This window comes from Arachis stenosperma, chromosome 9 (assembly GCF_014773155.1).
Source record: "Arachis stenosperma cultivar V10309 chromosome 9, arast.V10309.gnm1.PFL2, whole genome shotgun sequence".
Classification (NCBI taxonomy): domain Eukaryota; kingdom Viridiplantae; phylum Streptophyta; class Magnoliopsida; order Fabales; family Fabaceae; genus Arachis; species Arachis stenosperma.
In genome coordinates, this window is record NC_080385.1 from 50,517,720 (window position 1) to 50,532,075 (window position 14,356).

At 40.2% G+C, this 14,356-nt stretch overlaps 1 non-coding gene across 1 annotated transcript; it reads left to right on the forward strand.

The window, feature by feature from the left end:
* The first annotated feature begins 3,576 nt into the window (after positions 1-3,576).
* Positions 3,577-3,680, forward strand: LOC130952522 (small nucleolar RNA R71). The gene has a single exon (XR_009074701.1). It is a non-coding gene; the product is annotated as a small nucleolar RNA R71 (small nucleolar RNA).
* Positions 3,681-14,356: the final 10,676 nt, after the last annotated feature.

Below are 14,356 nucleotides of genomic sequence, written 5' to 3' on the forward strand. Positions count from 1 at the left end.
TTCTTTTTTTCTCTTTTTTTTTTGTATTCACTGCTTTTTCTTGCTTCAAGAATCATTTTTATGATTTTTCAGATCCTCAGTAACATGTCTCCTTTTTCATCATTCTTTCAAGAGCCAACATTCATGAACCACAAATTCAAAAGACATATGCACTGTTCAAGCATACATTCAGAAAACAAAAGTATTGCCACCACATCAAAATAATTAATCTGTTATAAAATCTGAAATTCATGCAATTCTTCTCTTTTTCAATTAAGAACATTTTTCATTTAAGAAAGGTGATGGATTCATAGGACATTCATAACTTCAAGGCATAGACACTAATGATCATAAGACACAAACATGGATAAACATAAGCATGAAAATTCGAAAAATAGGAAAATAAAGAACAAGGAAATTAAAGAACGGGTCCACCTTAGTGATGGCGGCTTGTTCTTCCTCTTGAAGATCTTATGGAGTGCTTGAGCTCCTCAATGTCTCTTCCTTGCCTTTGTTGCTCCTCTCTCATGATTCTTTGATATTCTCTAATTTCATGGAGGAGAATGGAGTGTTCTTGGTGCTCCACCCTTAGTTGTCCCATGTTGGAACTCAGTTCTCTTAGGGAGGTGTTGATTTGCTCCCAATAGTTTTGTGGAGGAAAGTGGATCCCTTGAGGCATCTCAGGGATTTCATGATAAGTGGGATCTCTTGTTTGCTCCATCCTTTTCTTAGTGATGGGCTTGAGGTCATGCCTTCTCAGTTGAACCGGCTTCCCTCTTGAGTTTCTCTTCCATTGAGCGCCCTCTTCACAAATGATTGTGAGGACTTGGTCCAACCTTTGATCAAAGTTGACCCTTTTTTAGTTTGAAAGGGATCTCGGGGATCACCTTCTTCAAGGCCACAACTTCATAGAAGTGGTCTTGATGCACTCTTGAGATGAATTTCTCCATCTCCCATGACTCGGAGGTGAAAGCTTTTGCCTTCCCTTTCCTCTTTCTAGAGGTTTTTCCGGCCTTGGATGCCATAAATGGTTATGGAAAAACAAAAAACAATGCTTTTACCACACCAAACTTAAAAGGTTTGCTCGTCCTCGAGCAAAAAAAGAAAGAAGAGAGTAAAAGAAGAAGAAAATGGAGGAGATGGAGGTGGCTTTGTGGTTCAGCCAAAAGGGGGAGAAGTAGTGTTTAGGGTGTGTGAAAATGAAGGAGTGAAGATGGGTTTATATAGGGTGAAGAGATGGGTAGGTTTTGGCTATGGGAGGGTGTGTTTGTGAGGGAAAGTGGTTTAAATTTGAATGGTGAGGTAGGTGGGATTTTATGAAAGATGGATGTGAGTGGTGAAGAGAAAGATGGGATTTGATAGGTGAAGGGTTTTTGGGGAAGAGTGGTTGAGGTGATTGGTGAATGGGTGAAGAAGAGAGAGGGTGGTGGGGTAGGTGGGGATCCTGCGGGGTCCACAGATCCTGAGGTGTCAAGGAAAATTCAACCCTGCACCAAATGGCGTGCAAAAATGCACCCTTTGCCAATTCTAGCATTAAACGCCAGGCTGGTGCCCATTTCTGGCGTTTAACGCCAGGTGCTTGCCATTTTCTGGCGTTTAACGCCAGTCTGGTGCCCTTTTCTGGCGTTAAACGCCCAGAATGGTGCCAGACTGGGCGTTAAACGCCTATTTGCTAGCTTCACTGGCGTTTAAACGCCAGCAAGTTCTCCTCTAGGGTGTGCTATTTTTCTTTCTGTTTTTCATTCTGTTTCTACTTTTTCAATTGATTTTGTGACTTCTCATGATCATCAACCTACAGAGAACATAAAATAACAAAGGAAAATAGATAAAATATAACATTGGGTTGCCTCCCAACAAACGCTTCTTTAATGTCAGTAGCTTGACAATGGGCTTTCATGGAGCCTCACAGATACTCAGAGCAATGTTGGAACCTCCCAACACCAAACTTAGAGTTTGGATGTGGGGGTTCAACACCAAACTTAGAAGTTGGTTGTGGCGTCCCAACACTAAACTTAGAGTTTGACTGTGGGGGCTCTGTTTGACTCTGTTTTGAGAGAAGCTCTTCATGCTTCCTCTCCATGGTGACAGAGGGATATCCTTGAGCCTTAAACACAAAGGATTCTTCATTCACTTGAATGATCAATTCTCCTCTATCCACATCAATCACAGCCTTTGCTGTGGCTAGGAAGGGTCTGCCAAGGATGATAGATTCATCCATGCACTTCCCAGTCTCAAGGACTATGAAATCAGCAGGGATGTAATGGTTTTCAACTTTCACCAAAACATCCTCTACAAGTCCATGAGCTTGTTTTCTTGAATTGTCTGCCATCTCTAGTGAGATTCTTGCAGCTTGTACCTCAAAGATCCCTAGCTTCTCCATTATAGAGAGAGGCATGAGGTTTACACTTGACCCTAAGTCACACAGAGCCTTCTTGAAGGTTATGGTGCCTATGGTACAAGGTATTGAAAACTTCCCAGGATCTTGTTTCTTTTGAGGTAATTTCTGCCTAGACAAGTCATCTAGTTCTTTAGTGAGCAAAGGAGGTTCGTTCTCCCAAGTCTCATTACCAAATAACTTGTCATTTAGCTTCATGATTGCTCCAAGGTATTTAGCAATTTGCTCTTCAGTGACATACTCATCCTCTTCAGAGGAAGAATACTCATCAGAGCTCATGAATGGCAGAAGTAAATCCATTGGAATCTCTATGGTCTCAGTGTGAGCCTCAGATTCCCATGGTTCCTCATTGGGGAACTCATTGGAGGCCAGTGGACGTCCATTGAGGTCTTCCTCAGTGGCGTTCACTGCCTTTTCATCCTCTCCAAGTTCGGCCATGTTGATGGCCTTGCACTCTCCTTTTGGATTTTCTTCTGTATTGCTTGGAAGAGTACTAGGAGGGACTTCAGTAATTTTCTTGCTCAGCTGTCCCACTTGTGCCTCCAAATTCCTAATGGAGGACCTTGTTTCAGTCATGAAACTTTGAGTGGTTTTGATTAGATCAGAGACCATGGTTGCTAAGTCAGAGTGGTTCTGCTTAGAATTCTCTGTCTGTTGCTGAGAAGATGATGGAAAAGGCTTGCCATTGCTAAACCTGTTTCTTCCACCATTATTGTTGTTGAAACCTTGTTGAGGTTTCTGTTGATCCTTCCATGAGAGATTTGGATGATTTCTCCATGAAGAATTATAGGTGTTTCCATAGGGTTCTCCCATGTAATTCACCTCTTCCATTGAAGGGTTCTCAGGATCATAAGCTTCTTCTTCAGATGAAGCATCCTTAGTACTGCCTGGTGCATTTTGCATTCCAGACAGACTTTGAGAAATCAAATTGACTTGCTGAGTCAATATTTTGTTCTGAGCCAATATGGCATTCAGAGTATCAATCTCAAGAACTCCTTTCTTCTGATTTGTCCCATTGTTCACAGGATTCCTTTTAGAAGTGTACATGAATTGGTTATTTGCAACCATTTCAATGAGCTCTTGAGCTTCTGTAGACGTCTTCTTCAGATGAAGAGATCCTCCAGCAGAGCCTATCCAGAGACATCTTGGATAGTTCAGAGAGACCATCATAGAAAATACCTATGATGCTCCATTCAGAAAGCATGTCAGAAGGACATTTTCTGATCAATTGTTTGTATCTTTCCCAAGCTTCATAGAGGGATTCTCCTTTCTTTTGTCTGAAGGTTTGGACTTCCACTCTGAGCTTACTCAATTTTTGAGGTGGAAAGAACTTTGCCAAGAAGGCATTGACTAGCTTTTCCCAAGAGTTCAGGCTTTCTTTAGGTTGTGAATCCAACCATATCCTAGCTCTGTCTCTTACAGCAAAAGGGAATAGCATAAGTCTGTAGACCTCAGGGTCAACCCCATTAGTCTTGACAGTGTCACAGATTTGCAAGAATTCAGCTAAAAACTGATGAGGATCTTCCAATGGAAGTCCATGGAACTTGCAATTCTGTTGCATTAGAGAAACTAATTGAGGCTTAAGCTCAAAGTTGTTTGCTCCAATGGCAGGGATAGAAATGCTTCTCCCATAGAAGTCGGGAGTAGGTGCAGTAAAGTCACCAAGCACCTTCCTTGCATTATTGGCATTGTTGTTGTTTTCGGCTGCCATGTCTTCTTCTTCCTTGAAGAATTCTGTTAGGTCCTCTACAGAGAGTTGTGCCTTAGCTTCTCTTAGCTTTCGCTTCAAGGTCCTTTCAGGTTCAGGGTCAGCCTCAACAAGAATGCTTTTGTCTTTGCTCCTGCTCATATGAAAGAGAAGAGAACAAGAAAATGTAGAATCCTCTATGTCACAGTATAGAGATTCTTTGAGGTGTCAGAGGAATAGAAAAATAGAAGGAAGAAGTAGAGAATTCGAACTTATCAAGAAAGATGGAGTTCGAATTGTGCATTGAGGAGGAGTGTTACTCCATAAATAGAAGGATGTGAGAAGAGAGGAAGAGTTTTTCGAAAATAAATTAAAAAGATTTTAAAAAACATTTTGAAAAACTTGAATTGATTTTCGAAAACTAAAAGTGGGAAAGAAATCAAGTGATTTTTGAAAAAGATTTTGAAATTAGAAATAAAAAAGATATGATTGAAAACTATTTTGAAAAAGATATGATTGAAAAGATATGATTTGAAAAACAATTTTAAAAAGATTTGATTTTAAAAATTAATGACTTGCCTAACAAGAAAAGATATGATTTAAACATTAAACCTTTCTCAACAGAAAAGGCAACATACTTGAAATGTTCAATCAAATCATTAATTGTTAGCAAGTATCTTTGAAAAAGGAAAGAAATTGATTTTGAAAAGATTTGATTGAAAAGATTTGATTTGAAAAAGATTTGATTTTGAAAAATTTTGAAAACTTGAAAAAAAAATCTGAATTAAAAACAGAATCTTCTCTCTTGTGCCATCCTGGCGTTAAACGCCCAGAATGGTGCACATTCTGGCGTTTAACGCCCAAAGCACTACCCTTTTGGGCGTTAAACGCCCAGCCAGGCACCCTGGCTGGCGTTTAAACGCCAGTCTGCCTTCTTCACTGGCGTTTTGAACGCCCAGCTTTTTCTGTATAATTCCTCTGCTGCATGTACTGAATCTTCAGTTCCCTGTATTATTGACTTGAAAATAGAACCAAGATCAAATAAACAATGCATGCAAGACACCAAACTTAAAATGAGACACTAGACTCAACAAGAAACATAAAATTTTTTTGGTTTTTTTTTATGATTTTGTAATTTTTTTGGATTTTTCGAAAATTAAGTGGAAGAAGAAAATAAAGGTATCAAAATTCTTAATGAGAATTCCAGGAATCATGCAATGTTAGTCTAAAGCTTTAGTCTAAAGGAATTAGACATGGTTAGCCAAGCTTCAGCAGGACATTGCATTAAAGAGCTAAATTGATGAGAATCAATCAGCTTTGGTGATGATAAGAACATCACCTTGAAACACTAGAATTCATTCTTAAGAACTCTGAAGATAAATACCTAATCTAAGCAACAAGATGAACCGTCAGTTGTCGATACTCGAAACAATCCCCGGCAACGGAGCCAAAAACTTGGTGCACGAAATTGTGATCACTACTTTTCACAACTCAAATAATCCCTAGTAATGGCCCCAAAGACTTGGTGCTCAATACCATGGCATAAACACAACTTCGCACAACTAACCAGCAAGTGTACTGGGTCGTCCAAGTAATAAACCTTACGCGAGTAAGGGTCGATCCCACGGAGATTGTTGGTATGAAGCAAGCTATGGTCACCTTGTAAATCTCAGTCAGGTAGACTCAAATGGTTATGGATGATATATGAATAAAACATAAAGATAAAGATAGAGACACTTATGCAATTCATTGGTGAGAACTTCAGATAAGCGAATGGAGATGCTTTGTCCCTTCCGTCTCTCTGCTTTCCTACTGTCTTCATCCAATCCTTCTTACTCCTTTCCATGGTAAGCTGTATTGAATAGAAGAACAATAGTAATTGCATTAATACTCGAGGTACAGCAGAGCTCCACACCTTAATCTATGGTGTGTAGAAACTCCACCGTTGAAAATACATAAGAACAAGGTCTAGGCATGGCCGTGAGGCCAGCCTCCCAATAATCTAAGAACTAGACATCCAAAGATGATCTAGAGATCTGAAGTGATCAAAAGATGAAAATACAATAGTAAAAGGTCCTATTTATAGGGAACTAGTAGCTTAAGAATTACAAAGATGAGTAAATGACATAAAAATCCACTTCCGGGCCCACTTGGTGTGTGCTTGGGCTGAGCATTGAAGCATTTTCGTGTAGAGACTCTTCTTGGAGTTAAACGCCAGCTTTTGTGCCAGTTTGGGCGTTTAACTCCCATTCTTGTGCCAGTTCCGGCGTTTAACGCCGGGCAGTTTTGAGCTGATTTGGAACGCCGGTTTGGGCCATCAAATCTCGGGCAAAGTATGGACTATTATATATTGCTGGAAAGCCCAGAATGTCTACTTTCCAACGCCATTGAGAGCGCGCCAATTGGGATTCTGTAGCTCCAGAAAATCCACTTCGAGTTTAGGAAGGTCAGAATCCAACAGCATCTGCAGTCCTTTTCAGTCTCTGAATCAGATTTTTGCTCAAGTCCCTCAATTTCAGCCAGAAAATACCTGAAATCACAGAAAAATACACAAACTCATAGTAAAGTCCAGAAAAGTGAATTTTAATTAAAATCTTATAAAAATATACTAAAAACTAACTAAAACATACTAAAAACATACTAAAAACAATGCCAAAAAGCGTACAAATTATCCGCTCATCAGTCATGCCTTCTCAGTTGAACCAGCTTTCCTCTTGAATCTCTCTTTCATTGAGCGCCCTCTTCACAAATGTCTATGAGGACTTGGTCCAACCTTTGATCAAAGTTGACCCTTCTAGTGTAAGGGTGTTCATCTCCTTGCATCATGGGCAAGTTGAATGCCAACCTTACATTTTCCGGACTAAAATCTAAGTATTTCACCCGAACCATTGTAAGCCAATTCTTTAGGTCTGGGTTCACACTTTGATCATGGTTCTTAGTGATCCATGCATTGGCATAGAACTCTTGAACCATTAAGATTCTGACTTGTTGAATGGGGTTGGTAAGAACTTCCCAACCTCTTCTTCGGATCTCATGTCGGATCTTCGGATATTCACTCTTTTTGAGTTTGAAAGGGACCTCGGGGGATCACCTTCTTCATGGCCACAACTTCATAGAAGTGGTCTTGATGCACCCTTGAGATGAATCTCTCCATCTCCTATGACTCGGAGGTGGAAGCTTTTGCCTTCCCTTTCCTCTTTCTAGAGGTTTCTCCGGCCTTAGGTGCCATAAATGGTTATGGAAAAACAAAAAGCAGTGCTTTTACCACACCAAACTTATAAGGTTTGCTCGTCCTCGAGCAAAAGAAGAAAGAAGAGAGTAGAAGAAGAAGAAATGGAGGAGATGGAAGGGGCTTTATGGTTCGGCCAAGGGGGAGAAGTAATGTTTAGGTTATGTGAAAATGAGGTGGTGAAGATGGGTTTATATAGGAGTGGAGAGAGGGGTAGGGTTCGGTCATGTATGGGTGGGTTTGGGAGGGAAAGTGTTTTGAATTTGAATGGTGAGGTAGGTGGGGTTTTATGAAGGATGGATGTGAGTGGTGAAGAGAATGGTAGGATTTGATAGGTGAGGGGTTTTTGGGGAAGAGGTGTTGAGGTGATTGGTGAATGGGTGAAGAAGAGAGAGAGTGATGGGGTAGGTGGGGATCTTGTGGGGTCCACAGATCCTGAGGTGTCAAGGATAATTCATCCCTGCACCAAGTGGCGAGCAAAATTGCTCTTTCTGCCAATCCTGGCATTAAACGCCGGGCTGGTGCCCATTTCTGGCATTTAACGCCAGCTTGATGCCTATTCCTGGCATTAAACGCCAGTCTGGTGCCCCTTTCTGGCGTTAAACGCCCAAAATGGTGCCAGACTGGGCGTTAAACGCCTATTTGCTGCCCTTACTGGCGTTTAAACGCCAGCAAGATTTTCCTCCAGGGTGTGCTATTTTTCTTTCTGTTTTTCATTCTGTTTTTGCTTTTTCAATTGATTTTGTGACTTCCCATGATCATCAACCTACAGAAACATAAAATAACAAAGGAAAATAGATAAATATAACATTGGGTTGCCTCCCAACAAGCGCTTCTTTAATGTCAGTAGCTTGACAGTGGGCTCTCATGGAGCCTCACAGATACTCAGAGCAATGTTAGAACCTCCCAATACCAAACTTAGAGTTTGAATGTGGGGGTTCAACACCAAGCTTAGAAGTTGGTTGTGGCCTCCCAAACTTAGAGTTTGACTGTGGGGGCTCTATTTGACTCTGTTTTGAGAGAAGCTCTTCATGCTTCCTCTCCATGGTTTCAGAGGGATATCCTTGAGCCTTAAACACAAAGGATACTTCATTCACTTGAATGATCAATTCTCCTCTGTCAACATCAATCACAGCCTTTGCTGTGGCTAGGAAGGGTCTGCCAAGGATGATGGATTCATCCATGCACTTCCCAGTCTCTAGGACTATGAAATCAGCAGGGATGTAATGGTCTTCAACCTTCACCAAAATATCCTGTACAAGTCCATAAGCTTATTTTCTTGAATTTTCTGCCATCTCTAGTGAGATTCTTGCAGCTTGCACCTCAAAGATCCCTAGCTTCTCCATTACAGAGAGAGGCATGAGGTTTATGCTTGACCCTAGGTCATACAGAGCCTTCTTAAAGGTCATGGTGCCTATGGTACAAGGTATTGAGAACTTTCCAGGGTCCTGTCTCTTTTGAGGTAATTTCTGCCTAGAGAAGTCATCCAGTTCTTTGGTGAGCAAAGGGGGTTCATCCTCCCAAGTCTCATTACCAAATAACTTGTCATTTAGCTTCATGATTGCTCCAAGGTACTTAGCAACTTGCTCTTCAGTGACATCTTCATCCTCTTCAGAGGAAGAATACTCATAAGAGCTCATGAATGGCAGAATAAATCCAATGGAATCTCTATGGTCTCATTATGAGCCTCAGATTCCCATGGTTCCTCATTAGGGAACTCATTGGAGGCCAGTGGACATCCATTGAGGTCTTCCTCAGTGGCGATCACTGCCTCTTCCTCCTCTCTAAGTTTGGCCATGTGGGTCATGTTAATGGCCTTACATTCTCCCTTTGGATTCTCTTCTGTATTGCTTGGAAGAGTACTAGGAGGGAGTTCAGTAATTTTCTTGCTCAGCTGTCCCACTTGTGCCTCCAGGTTTTTAATGGAGGACCTTGTTTCAGTCATGAAACTTTGAGTAGTTTTGATTAGATCAGAGACCATGGTTGCTAAGTTAGAGTGGCTCTGCTTAGAATTCTCTGTCTGTTGCTGAGAAGATGATGGAAAAGGCTTGCCATTGCCAAACCTGTTTCTTCCACCATTATTGTTGTTGAAACCTTGTTGAGGTCTCTGTTGATCCTTCCATGAGAGATTTGGATGATTTCTCCATGAAGAATTATAGGTGTTTCCATAGGGTTCTCCCATGTAATTCACCTCTTCCATTGAAGGGTTCTCAGGATCATAAGCTTCTTCTTCAGATGAAGCGTCCTTAGTACTGCCTGGTGCAGCTTGCATTCCAGACAGACTTTGAGAAATCATATTGACTTGCTGAGTCAATATTTTGTTCTGAGCCAATATGGCATTCAGAGTATCAATCTCAAGAACTCCTTTCTTCTGATTCGTCCCATTGTTCACAGGATTCCTTTCAGAAGTGTACATGAATTGGTTGTTTGTAACCATTTCAATGAGTTCTTGAGCTTCTGTAGGCATCTTTTTCAGATGAAGAAATCCTCCAGCAGAGCTGTCGAATGACATCTTGGACAGTTCAGACAGACCATCATAGAAGATACCTATGATGCTCCATTCAGAAAGCATGTCAGAAGGACACTTTCTGATCAATTGTTTGTATCTTTCCCAAGCTTCATAGAGGGATTCACCTTTCTTCTATCTGAAGGTTTGGACTTCCACTCTAAGCTTACTCAATTTTTGAGGTGGAAAGAACTTTGCCAAGAAGGCATTGACTAGCTTTTCCCATGAGTTCAGGCTTTCTTTAGGTTGTGAGTCCAACCATATCCTAGCTCTGTCTCTTACAGCAAAAGGGAATAGCATAAGTCTGTAGACCTCAGGGTCAACCCCATTAGTCTTGACAGTGTCACAGATTTGCAAGAATTCAGCTAAAAACCGATGAGGATCTTCCAATGGAAGTCCATGGAACTTGCAATTTTGTTGCATTAGAGAAACTAGTTGAGGCTTAAGCTCAAAGTTGTTTGCTCCAATGGAAGGGATAGAGATGCTTCTCCCATAGAAGTCGGGAGTAGGTGCAGTAAAGTCACCCAGCACCTTCCTTGCATTGTTGGCATTATTGTTGTTTTCGGCTGCCATGTCTTCTTCTTGTTTGAAGATCTCTGTTAGGTCCCCTCCAGAGAGTTGTGCTTTTGCTTCTCTTAGCTTTCTCTTCAAGGTCCTTTCTGGTTTAGGATCAGCCTCAACAAGAATGCTTTTGTCTTTGTTCTTGCTCATATGAAAGAGAAGAGAACAAGAAAATATGGAATCCTCTATGTCACAGTATAGAGATTCCTTGAGGTGTCGGAGGAAGAGAAAAATAGAAGGAAGAGGTAGAAGAATTCGAACTTATCAAGAAAGATAGAGTTCAAATTGTGCATTGAGGAGGAGTGTTAGTCCATAAATAGAAGGATGTGAGAAGAGGGGAAGAAATTTTCAAAAATTAATTAAAAAGATTTTAAAAACATTTTGAAAAAAATACTAATTGATTTTCGAAAACTAAGAGTGGAAAAGAAATCAAGTGATTTTTGAAAAAGATTTTGAAATAAGAAATTAAAAAGATATGATTGTTAACTATTTTGAAAAAGATGTGATTAAAAAGATATGATTGAAAAGATGTGGTTTTAAAAAGATGTAATTGAGAAGATATGATTTGAAAAACAATTTAAAAATATTTGATTTTGTTTTAAAATTAATGACTTGGCTAACAAGAAAAGATATGATTCAAACATTAAACCTTTCTCAACAGAAAAGGCAACATACTTGAAATGTTGAATCAAATCATTAATTGTTCGCAAGTATCTTTGAAAATGGAAAGAAATTGATTTTGAAAATATATGATTGAAAAGATATGATTTGAAAAAGATTTGATTTTGAAAAATTATGAAAACTTGAAAAAAATTTGAATTAAAAACAAAATCTTCCCTCTTGTGCCATCCTAGCGTTAAACGCCCAGAATGGTATCCATTCTGGCGTTTAACGCCCAAAGCCCTACCCTTTTGGGCGTTAAATGCCCAGCCAGGCACCCTGGCTGGCGTTTAAACACCCAGCCAGGCACCCTGGCTGGCGTTTAAACGCCAGTTTTCCTTCCTCACTGGGCGTTTTGAACGCCCAGCTTTTTCTGTGTAATTCCTCTGCTGTATGTTCTGAATCTTCAATTCTCTGTATTATTGACTTGAAAAGACACAAATTAAAATTTTTTTTTGGATTTTTAATAATAAGGAATAATCAAAATGAAACTAAGATCAAATAAACAATGCATGCAAGACACCAAACTTAGAAGTTTGTATACTATTGACACTAACAAATTGAGAATGCATATGAAAAACAACAAAATACTCAAGAAAAGAGAATTTAAAGATCAGAGTAAGGAAATCATCAAGAACAACTTGAAGATCAATGAAGACACATGATTGAATTCGAAAAAAAATGCAAGAAGAATAGAAACATGCAATTGACACCAAACTTAAAATGAGACACTAGACTCAACAAGAAACATAAAATTATTTTTGGTTTTAAGATTTTATAAATTTTTATGGATTTTTTTTTTTGAAAATTGAGTGAAAAAGAAAATAAGGATATAAAAATTCTTAATGAGAATTCCAGGAATCATGCAATGTTAGTTTAAAGCTTTAGTCTAAAGAAATTAGACATGGCTAGCCAAGCTTCAGCAGGACATTACATTCAAGAGCTAAATTGATGAGAATCAATCAGCTTTGGTGATGATAAGAACATCACCTTGAAACACTAGAATTCAGTCTTAAGAACTCTGAAGAAAAATACCTAAGCTAAGCAACAAGATGAACCGTCAGTTGTCCAAACTCAAACAATCCCCGGCAACGGCGCCAAAAACTTGGTGCACGAAATTGTGATCATCAATGGCGCCATCAACATGGTACGCTCAATTGCAATCTCAACTCTTTATCACAACTTCGCACAACAAACCAGCAAGTGCACTGGGTCATCCAAGTAATAAACCTTACGCGAGTAAGAGCGATCCCACGGAGATTGTTGGTATGAAGCAAGCTATGGTCATCTTGTAAATCTCAGTCAGGCAGATTCAAATGGTTATGGATGATTTATGAATAAAGCATAAAATAAAGATAGAGATACTTATGTAATTCATTGGTGAGAATTTCAAATAAGCGTATAGAGATGCTTTGTCCCTTCCGTCTCTCTGCTTTCCTACTGTCTTCATCCAATCCTTCTTACTCCTTTCCATGGCAAGCTGTATTTTGGGCATCACCGTTGTCAGTGGCTACAGTCCCGTCCTCTCAGTGAAAATGTTCAACGCGCTCTGTCACAGCACGGCTAATCATCTGTCGGTTCTTAATCAGGTTGGAATAGAATCCAGTGATTCTTTTGCGTCTGTCACTAACGCCCAGCCTTCAGGAGTTTGAAGCTCGTCACAGTCATTCAATCATTGAATACTACTCAGAATACCACAGACAAGGTTTAGACCTTCCGAATTCTCTTGAATGCCGCTATCAATTCTAGCTTATACCACGAAGATTCCGATTAAGGGATCCAAGAGATATCCACTCAATCTAAGGTAGAACGGAGGTGGTTGTCAGGCACACGTTCATAGGTGACAATGATGATGAGTGTCACGGATCATCACATTCATCAAGTTGAGGAACAAGTGATATCTTAGAACAAGAATGAGCCGAATTGAATAGAAGAACAATAGTAATTGCATTAATACTCGAGGTACAGCAGAGCTCCACACCTTAATCTATGGTGTGTAGAAACTCCACCGTTGAAAATACATAAGAACAAGGTCTAGGCATGGCCTTGAGGCCAGCCCTATGATCTAAGATAGCATAAGACTACTCAAAGATAGCTAGCAAGATCTGAATACAATAGTAAAAGGTCCTATATGTAGAGAACTAGTAGCTTAGGGTTTACAAAGATGAGTAAATGACATAAAAATCCACTTCCGGGCCCACTTGGTGTGTGCTTGGGCTGAGCATTGAAGCTTCTATGTATAGAGACTTTTCTTGGAGTTAAACGCCAGATTTTGTGCCAGTTTGGGCGTTTAACTCCCATTCTTGGGCCAGTTCCGGCATTTTATGCCAACATTCTTGAGCTGACTTAGAACGCCTGTTTGGGCCATCAAATCTTGAGCAAAGTATGAACTATTATACATTGCTGGAAAGCCCAGGATGTCTACGTTCCAACGCAATTGAGAGCGCGCCAATTGGGCTTCTATAGCTCCAGAAAATCCACTTCAAGTGCAGGGAGGTCAGAATCCAACAGCATCTGCAGTCCTTTTCAGCCTCTGAATCAGATTTTTGCTCAGGTCCCTCAATTTCTGCCAGAAAATACCTGAAAAACACACAAACTCATAGTAAAGTCCATAAAAGTGAATTTTAACTAAAAACTAATAAAAATATAATAAAAACTAACTAAAACATACTAAAAACATACTAAAAACAATGCCAAAAAGCGTATAAATTATCCGCTCATCAGGGATCTTTCCAAGTTCCTTCGAAGAAGTCGACCTTGGACAGTTCTGAACTGAGAAAAATCATCCCGACTCCTCAGGTTCATGTGGTTCCCTCTGATCCTCTCCAGCTAACCTCTGGTGCTTCCTCTTCTCCTAATGCTGGTCCTCCTCCTAAAAAGCAGAAGATTGTTGGTCCTTATGACTTAGATGCCCCCGATTTTGATGCTGTGGGGTTTGTTGATAATCAGATTGCTCCATATGACCAACTTTCCATGGATGATGTGTCCATCCTTCATCATTTGGACTCCATCACCAGCAACAGTATTCGGATGGTTCGTATGGGTGCGGCGTTGTTTCGTACGATCCAAGGTTCTCCTCTCCATACAACGAAAGCCTTTATGAAAGATGCCAAGTTCGAATTTAATAGAATCAAGGGTCTGAAGGACGAGCTTGATGCTAAGGTAGCTAAGCTGGAGGTCAACCTAGAGAAACAGAAGTCCCGAGCTACGACTGCGGAGGATGTCGTAAACCTTGCTGAGAAGTCGAAGGCAAAATACAAGGAGCTATACTCGTACTTATGGCTAGTTGCTGGAAACCAGGGAGAGGCTTGAGTCTGCCCATGCTGATTATGCTGAGCT